A 7,720-nucleotide genomic window follows, 5' to 3' on the forward strand; every position below is an offset into this window, starting at 1 on the left:
GTTTTATATCAAGTACAAGTGCAGGTTGTACATTAACTCTGGAAACTTATGACGCGCACTCAAAACATCACATTAAAGTGGGCTTGGCTAAGTATGCTAGCTATCCAGCATAGCACCTGTGTCTTTACATCTCTAATGTTAATTATAAATACCATTAATAATTCCACTATGTTGTATTAGATTATTGTAGATTTGTTTAACTAAGTCGTATGTATAAGTATGAGAATAACTGAGGTTCAGAAAAAGGTTTAAAAGATTTTATTTGAGGATTTAGCCTGTTATAGTCTCCATTTCTCTTTTTTGAGTGTTGTTACTGCCACCTACTGGGTCTGAAATGTTATTGTTATTCCTTGTCACTAGTTATAGTGTTGTCTCCACATCAACCTTACATATTTAAACAAATCTGTATTTTCGTGTTTAATATAAGACAATTCTTTTTACTTTAAATAATCCATTTGTTTTGCCCTGTGGCTGATCTGTCTAAAGAGCAGAACATCTCCCTTTTACCTGGAGAAATACATTAACTCACACAAAAAGAAACACAAAACAACTGCATTTCAGACCATCTCTTAATATTGTTTGTGTGATTACATTTGAAGGTACATTCAGGATGGAACCGGGTGTGTTCCCACCATTACTTGATCATTCAGGGTGGTTGTTAATCATCCAGATTAATGGCCCTGATGGCGAACATAAAAGAGACTTTCTCTTTCATAAAATATGAAACAAAAAAAACAACAACAACAAAAAAACAGGAGCCACAACACCACATGGAAGTATTCCCTTCTGCATGTGAGATTTTACTTTTTAGCCAAAAGGAAAAAAATATGCAGGTTCTTTCCTTGAAATATCTTTAAAGGCCTTATGGCTTAGCATTTTTTTCAAGCTTTTAATGGGTCTGTGTTAAATATTGTAAAGGTCAAATAGATTAAATACAAGTAGGCGTCCGATTTATGCACTTTATATGTCTTTTGGAATGTAAGTTAAATCTAAATATTTTGTTTGTTGCATGATAGACAGTAACAATGATGATACATTAAGAGAATGGTAAGTTATAACCACAGTGCTGCTAAAAGTTAGCTTAATAATTGTTACATTTTTAAAATATAATATTGAAATTGTTTCATTAACACTTAAAGTAAAAACAACTATTGTATATACCACAAATTTCTTTGCTAAAGGATATCCTTCAAATAAAATAAAATAATGGTTTCCGGGTTAAATTTGTTATTAAGTTTAGCCTATATTCTTGATCAGGTTTTTGGCTCAATAGTTGACATATAAATCTGTTTCTGCACAAACCTCTATATCCCCAGGTTGATGTCAATCAATGTGCTGGCAGTTCTGATTGGATATAACATATATACAGTATATCTGCTTCTTGTTGCTTTTATCAAAACGTTTCCCACAGGTATTGGTAATTTACAGTATATATCTACTTTCTCTTCTCAGCAAAAGTCCAAACCATCATAAAAGTTAACACTCTTAGGGCTCAAATACTTGATACTTTATACTACTATTACACTAAACGTGTTCATCTTGGTCAGGTATATGTAGGTGCCTGAGAAAACAGTGCCTTGAAATGTGTGAGTATAAAGAGTATTTTCACCTGCTGTTGTTTACATATTGTGTACAATAAGTAATCATGTGGTCCATCTGCAGAGAGGGCTTTTACTAGAGTAGTAATACTTTTGGACAGATTTGTGGTCAATCACTAAGCCAGACAGCTGGCTGGCTAAACATAGCCCAGAACTTACGTTGTTTTGTGATCCTGTACATCTCAAACAATAATGCGACAAATGGCTTAAATTCACACTGATATGTAACATAATCAACTAAATAGTAGCCATTACACCCATTACAATTTAAAGTTACCTTGTGCAATGGAATTTCTTTTTAAAATTGTATTTATACATCAAAACATGCTATTCAGAATGTATTGTCAATTTTGCACTCTATACATTGAATTCAAGCCATCCCTGTTTTCCACATAGAAGTATTTTCTTTGTGAAGGATATGTGTTATTTGCAAAATCAAAGAACAATAAAAAACAAACCAAATAACTGACAGTAATTACTACTCTGACTCCCTTCAGTTGACTTCTGACCACATGTCTGTGTGAAAGAACTCAATTCTTTTTCTTATTGTAGACACTGAGTTGACAAACGGAGTTCTAAAAAAAAAAGATAACAAATACAAGGACAGATTCCACCAGAAAACTTTTACATTCTTTTGCTGGAAAATATGTTTACAGTTCATCATTTGGGGAGATTAAAGTATATATTGGGACGTCATCGAAGACGTGTGTTCCCCATACTGAAATATGCTCAAATAAACGTTGATACGCGGATTAATTGTTATAATTTGTATAATATTTGGGCCTAAATGTGCCACACGTGTCCTGGACATTACATTTTGAGGACGTTACACTAATCTGAAAACACTAGAATATAACGCGGCTGCTGATTGGTGGAAACGAGCCGTCATTCAAACAGAGCCTCCACTCACATGTGTCATTACATGACGGGGTGGATATTTTCTCTGTGTACAGTATGCTGCAGAACTGTTGATTAATTCACGGCCAAACGCCTTTTTCTTTTTCTTTTTTAAAAGCGGGGAAGGTTAAAGTGAAGTTTGGTGTTCGATATCAACGCGCTGCCGCCGACAGGTAAGGACACTCTTCCACCGCCTCCGTGACGCCTTTGCGGAACAAATGTGAACAGTTATCAGAGGCACAGGCAGGCAGGAAGCTTTAACAGTGTCCGGAGAGCAGAGGCAGGTTTCGGTGAGCGGACATCATCGCAGGGGTCTGAGCTGTTGGTCATTGATGGAGGCTGTTGTTGGCCAGAACAGGCCAGTGTGGCTATGAGCACTTTGTACAGACCGGGGGAGGGGAGGGGGAGAAAAGCTGAGAGAGGAGAATTTTTTCTTGTTTTACTTCGAGGGAAAGCGAAAGTGTTTTCTGTAACTTTGTGTGACTGAACAAGTGCGTGTTTCAGGTCGAGTTGGCGTGACGTGAGCTTGTTTTCTGTGGCGTGGGGTCGTTTCATGTGCCACGGTCTTTCGCCGACAGTAACATTCATCATCTCGTGAAGTGCTGCGTTTCTGTACCATGGTCAATATACTCGAGCACAGCAACGCATCACTTCCGGTTTTACTAGTTGAGATAAAAGTTTTGCTTGAGTTGTGTACATGATAATTTCAATGATGTAACAATGGTTTTAATATTTAGGTAGAACTATGTGTATCTGTTTTAGACAGATAGTAGTATGATTTTAGTTGTTACCTAATTCTGGTCTTCATGACTCAGATATTGTCTCTAGAAAAAATCTGGACTTCAGAAAGACCAGTCAGACCCATGACCCTTATCTCCACTAATGCTTGTTGTTTGTGTATGTATATCTAAAAAAAATGTAAATCTTTGCACTAGTGTTACATGTATCTAAAAACAGAACCTGCATATGTCATGACCACAGGTGCACCCTTATTCTATTCCGGATGCCTGAATAGAACTCTACATTTTTTTTCTACAAATATAAAAAGTCAGCCTTTGTGTATAATAATCTTAAGCAACAGTGTCTGTTTCCATTGTGGCAGCATGGTTATTTTATCTATTACCAATACAATTTGAAGGTCATGCTCATTTCTCAGTAGTATTTCTCAAGTATATGAAACCTTTCTTTAGTTTTGGTGTCACACTACCTTATCTTATCAGCAAAGATATCTTGTCAAAACATAATGAGCAAACTGTAAATATAATGTAAAGGCAGAAACTCCTTTTCATCCAATTTCTGAAAGGCCACCACAGGGCAATTGTTGTTTTGTACACTTTTTACGCTGGATTCATTTAATCCTAAATTTCCCAAAGGAAACTACCAAGGGATAAATAAAGTCTTATCTATCTATCTATCTATCTATCTATCTATCTATCTATCTATCTATCTATCTATCTATCTATCTATCTATCTATCTATCTATCTATCTATCTATCTATCTATCTATCTATCTATCTATCTATCTATCTATCTATCTATCTATCTATCTCTAGTGACACTTGGACACTACCATGTGCAAGTGTACATGTTTGTATTGTGTTGTAGGTGTAAACGCAAGTGCAATTGTTACTGTCCAGGGTGTATGTCATTTGATTGTTTTCAGCTTCTGGTGATTAAAGCAGTACAAAATAATATATTTTTGATTGTTGAACTAATAACATAATTGTAAAAGAGCAAATCTGGATCTAATCTAAAATGACATCAACAAAAATACTGTTACTTTATTTGGCACTAGGCAATTTTTTGAATATTTCACTAATAATTGCAGTAAAAAAAAACAATATGACCTATACTAAATAAGATAATCCCTGAAAAAAGGCCGAAAGGAAAAGAAGATACAAGGTAAAGTAGATCAATGATGTAAACAGTAAAATTTCACGAGGCGTGTTGAAACTCGCGCTTTATTTTGGTGACAAAGTCTTTATACTTCCTCTCTGAACACGTCAAATTCCTGGAGACTTGACGCCACGGTGTGTGTGCAGCCAGTGCTGAACTGTTATGATGTGTCAATAAGTTAAAAAAGGTGGACGGCACCAATGATGAGACGCCCGCTGCGGTACCTGAGCAGGATATCAGAGGTATGTTCAGACATACTGATAGAGAAGCTCTGCTTTCATGGCTTTTCTGTGTGTTTTCTACACCTCTCAGTCAGTCACTCTGAAAAAATATTATTATCGCCGCTGTGGACATGATGTCCGCCTTCCGACTTCCCTACAATTCCCCTGTTTCTCTTCGACATCACATTGCCGAGCAGAGCCGCGCAGCCCACAGTGCTGTCACCGCTGCTCCAGCGCTTCCTCTCTTTCTCTCGTCTCATATCAACGTTTAAAATAAATGGCAAAGCAACTGTTTCCCACTGAGGTGGTATGAGTCCTCTCCTCCTCCTTCTTCTCCTCCGCCTCCCATCTGCATCAAACACACAGCAAAAAGCTGGCGTTGTGTGTGAAACCAAGTGCCGCAACAGCAGCGACAACTCCAGTTGTCAGCAGCTCCTCGCGAAGCTACAGTGCAGAGTAAAAGCCACTGTGATACTGGTTAGTGCTGTGACACGTCCAGTTAGCAGGCAGCGCAGCTAACAGGCTAACAGGCTACTTTTATATTCCTACTAACAGTGTAAGCAAATGGAGTGGGTGCTCGGCAAAACACCGGACACGGATGCATGTGGTCGGACAGAAAATCCCCACTTTAATTAATCACTGTGGCCCTGGTGTCCTCACAGTGGGAGACATTTCGACGACATTGTCGCCGGAGAGTTTGACAGGAGTGAATTACCCCCCCTCCACCACCGCTGTGCTCTACTGTACACGGGTTATCTCCTTCAAACCCGATGCAAGATGGACTCTCAGTCGGCTTGTCCGTCTTGTCAGAGCTCAGATCGACATTTTGCACGGGGATGAAAAAATGTCTACTTAGAGAGGTAGGATCTGGGCGATCGGATGGTTTCTTACTACCTGACTAATGGTTTGCTGTTATTGTACGGGAGGAGCTCAGGACTGAACTCGCAGCACCCGTCGGGCATCAGCACTTTTACCTGACAACACACACACTCACACGAATAGCTGCACGGCTTCACTCTATCTGCTGTCATGTTGCGTGACAGACGTCCACTGGTCACAGGTCTTTGGCCTACGTGTTTGGGTTTGTCCATCACAGTGGGTCGACTGAAGTGATCGCCATCTCTTAATGTGTACAGATGACATTGCATCGAAATGTTGCATGTCCACAGTAGCATTTTATTCTTGTGTAATCTTGTGCTATTTTGTCGTAATGCTAAACTCAACATGGTTTTACAATGAGTTTGGGCAAGAAAACTCAATGAAACACAGACTTTGTTCACTTGACCCCAAAATTTACTCGCCTGGTTCATTGAGTTTGGTCAGTGTAAGTGTATGTTTAAGTCAAATTCCTTTTCAGACAAACTGACGAGCTAGTTGTTTTTATGTGAACCCTGGACTAAATGATTTGTTGCATGAGCACAAATGCAAAATATTTTTTGCTATCCCCCTTAACAAACATGTTTGGTCAAGCTAGAGTATGCTGTTTATTCCTTAAAAATAAACCAAATATTTGGAGTCTGCAATGTAAATTTGTGGGGTATTTAGAAGTGTAGATATCAGCAGGTGCTTCCCTCTCAACTATAACGATGACCGTGTGCATTTGTTGTATCGGATAAACACAGTTTGTATTGCTATTAGATGGTAGACATGTTGCCATGCTATTACATGGCAACATGTCAAGCATGTAAATGCACATCAGACGCCTTCACCCAGATGTGCTGGTCACTGGGGAAAAGAAAAAGTTTACAAGTTTAAATAGCTTCTTCCATGTGTTCTTTTTAAAAAAGCTGCTGGATTTGGAAGGAGACCACATTCGGCAGCTTTTGAAACACATATCAGATAGTTCATTTTAGTCTTGAGCCAGGTGATACTCTTGTTTTTTGGGGGACTTTTTTGGAAAGTTTTAAATTTCTACATATTGAACAGCAATGATATATTAACTTATTAACTAATTTGTGGACAATGTCATTTATACTTTGTGGATAAATTCTGTTGGAACTGCATATTCTCTATGAAGTAATTTACAAGTTGGAGTGCTATGGGTCATGTACTGTATAATATGAATAATAGTGTAGTAATAATGATAGATTCTTGTCAAACATCACCTTTTAAAACAGTACAGTTTACAAAGAAATGGTTCTGTCCAAAGTACAAAAATGTAGTTTGTAGAAAATAAGAACCTATCAAACTAAAAAAATTATATTATACTTAATCCTACTAGATAACAACTTTGCCTCGATTTTAAAATTCTATATAATTTTAACATTATTCAACACTAGCACCTCACTATTAAAGAGCAGAATGATAGATAGATTTTAATAAGTTTAATAAAAAATATTTCATGACACACTTTAGTTGTTAGTGCACAGTGCATCTTTAAATCCATGCTGTATTTCTCTCACACACTGCCATGGATGATATTGGGGTGCCAGTTTATCAAATGTTTCCAGCATGTTTTTGTTTGCTCAATAATTGTATTTCCCTGTCTTCTCCTGACATGCGAAAAATAAAAATGCTTCCCTCACATTAAAAGTCTGCTAAGGATCCCACACATTTAAAAATGGTTCAATTTCTCTTCTTCATGCATGCTATGTTTACATGACTAACACCCCAGTCTGCCATACTGTGGAAAGAGATGTTCATGTGTGTCACCTCTTTCCACAGTATGGCCCAGCATAACAAGGTGATGTTGGACACACAAGGAACTTTCCTCGGGTCTGCTTTATTTCAGCTACAACAAAATTACTACAGTACTGTCGTGATTATTTATTGCGTGTGTCCAGGTTGATATTAAGACACTTTTGTTCTCCTGACATGAGATCTAAAAATTGCGAGATGAAGCAAAAATGTCCCACCATGCTGTAAAACTGTTGAGCTCCGGAGTTCTGCTAATTGTGCTCAACTAACACAGAGCCAGAGTTGGTGAACAGTTTTTCTCCTCGCACCTGGAGAATTGTTGCAGATAAGTGACAGTGTAACGCATTACTGAGAGCACTGTCTTGTGTTTTATAGGTCATCGTCATTGCATGACAAAGGCACTGGCAGACTCATCTTCATTACTCATACTGCATTTTCATAGTTTCATCTTCAGTAAGTATCCCTCTACGC

At 37.9% G+C, this 7,720-nt stretch overlaps 1 protein-coding gene across 6 annotated transcripts in view; it reads left to right on the top strand.

The window, feature by feature from the left end:
* The first annotated feature begins 2,494 nt into the window (after nucleotides 1–2,494).
* The window catches only part of bbx (BBX high mobility group box domain containing), a 19,459-nt gene continuing 14,233 nt past the window's right edge, over nucleotides 2,495–7,720 (top strand). For 2 of the 6 annotated variants that reach the window (XR_003052812.1, XM_025065409.1), the window contains exons 1-2: nucleotides 2,495–2,668; nucleotides 7,625–7,702. The gene's annotated coding sequence lies outside the window, so the exon portion shown is untranslated. Of the gene's footprint in view, nucleotides 2,669–4,007; nucleotides 5,473–7,624; nucleotides 7,703–7,720 lie in introns of those variants that run through there. The other 4 variants (XM_017042003.2, XM_017042004.2, XM_008332601.3 and 1 more) reach the window with 4 other exon arrangements.

The sequence above is a fragment of the Cynoglossus semilaevis genome, chromosome 19 (assembly GCF_000523025.1).
Source record: "Cynoglossus semilaevis isolate Cse_v1.0 chromosome 19, Cse_v1.0, whole genome shotgun sequence".
NCBI classification, from domain to species: domain Eukaryota; kingdom Metazoa; phylum Chordata; class Actinopteri; order Pleuronectiformes; family Cynoglossidae; genus Cynoglossus; species Cynoglossus semilaevis.